This window comes from Camellia sinensis, chromosome 3 (assembly GCF_055761805.1).
Source record: "Camellia sinensis isolate YWXY chromosome 3, ASM5576180v1, whole genome shotgun sequence".
In the NCBI taxonomy this organism is placed as follows: domain Eukaryota; kingdom Viridiplantae; phylum Streptophyta; class Magnoliopsida; order Ericales; family Theaceae; genus Camellia; species Camellia sinensis.
The window spans coordinates 26,397,297-26,399,162 of NC_138963.1; the positions used below are offsets into that span (position 1 = coordinate 26,397,297).

At 34.8% G+C, this 1,866-nt stretch overlaps 1 pseudogene; it reads left to right on the forward strand.

The window, feature by feature from the left end:
• Positions 1-562: 562 nt before the first annotated feature.
• LOC145821384 (secreted RxLR effector protein 161 pseudogene) lies at positions 563-1,324 on the forward strand (annotated as a pseudogene).
• Positions 1,325-1,866: the final 542 nt, after the last annotated feature.

The following is a 1,866-nucleotide window of genomic DNA, read 5'->3' on the forward strand; positions in this document are numbered from 1 at the left end:
CGAGTTGCCTAAAGGAGTTAAAACGGTTGGCTGTAAATGGGTCTATAAGACCAAGAAAGACGCAAATGGTAATGTCAAATGATATAAAGCCAGACTCGTAGCTAAAGGTTTTACTCAAAGAGAAGACATCGATTATCATAATACATTTTCTCCGGTTTCTAAGAAGGATTCTTTTCGAATTGTCATGGCATTAGTAGCTCATTTTGATTTAGAGCTACATCAAATGGATATGAAAATGACATTTTTAAATGAGGATCTTGAGGAAGAAGTATACATGAACCAACCTGAAGGTTTTTGTTCTGATAAAGATAGTCACTTAGTTTGCAAGCTCAAGAAATCCATATATAGACTAAAACAAGTTTTCCGATAGTGGTATTTAAAGTTCCACAATGTTATTACTTCATATGGTTTTACGGAAAATGTTGTGGACAACTGTATATACCTTAAAGTTAGTGGGAGCAAATACATTTTTCTAGTTCTATATGTGGATGACATTTTACTTGCATCTAATGATTTGGGTTTGTTGCATGATATTAAACAATTTCTTTCCCAAAATTTTGAAATGAAGGATATGGGTGAAACTTCTTATGTCATTGGCATAGAGATTCACAGAGATAGGTCCAAAAGGACATTAGAACTGTCTCATAAAGCCTACATTGAAAGAGTTTTGGAGAAATTCAAGATGAGTGGTTGCACTTCTAATGCAGCGTTTATTTTAAAGGGTGACAAATTCAGTTTAAATCAATGTCCGAAAAATGATTTGGAAAAGAAACAAATGGTTAGCATTTCCTATGCGTCTGCCGTTGGCAGTTTAATGCATGTTCTGGTTTGTACACGACCTGACATTGCATTTACAGTTGGAATGCTTGGAAGATACCAAAGTAATCCAGGAATGGAACATTGGAAGGCTGCAAAGAAAATCATGAGGTACTTAAAGGGAACCAAGGACTACATGCTTACTTACAAGCATGTTGACTGCCTTGAGGTGGTTGGATGTTCAGACTCGAATTTTGCGGGTTGTCATGATTCCAACAAATCCACTTTAATATATGTCTATCTGCTAGCAGGTGGTGCTATTTCATGGAAGAGCGCCAAAGAGACGATTATTGCGTCGTCAACAATGGAAACAGAGTTTATAGCATGCTTTGAAGCAACCTCACAGGCTATTTGGTTAAGAAATTTTATCACAGGGCTTCTAATTGTGGATTCTATTTCTAGGCCATTAAAGGTTTACTGTGATAATTCGGCTGTGGTTTTCTTCTCTAACAACAACAAAAGTGGTTACCAAAGCAAGCATATTGACATAAAGTATCTTACTGTTTGAAACCGTGTTAAGAAGCAAGAAGTCAGCATTGAGCATATTAGTACCGATATGATGGTTGTAGATCCCATGACCAAAGGTCTTTCTGTAAAGGTGTTTTCAAAACACGTTGAGGGCATGGGACTGATTGGTCTGCTCAATAATTTTTTCTACTTATTGTTTTTTTTTAATTTTGTCATGAATTTTGATTATTATTAGTGAAAAACATCATTTTGTGCACCTAAAGTATTTGTGATGCTATGCAGTCCATTGGAACTAGTTATTCATAAAGAATGACACCACATAAAGTTGAGAGTGTGATACAATGTAATACATGGAAGGAAATACTTAATTGATAGAGTATAACCGCCATGATTTGTGCATTATAACTTTAAGGTTTGGGTATTTTTATTTAATGGCCATAATTAGTTTGTTAGTTACCCGACAGTCAACAACGTGTGTTATATGTGCCAAGTAGGAGAATGTAAGAATATCCATAAAGTGGGCCATATGCCACATGTTTGTTTTATTTATTTAGTTATTTATATTATATATATTTAATTAGT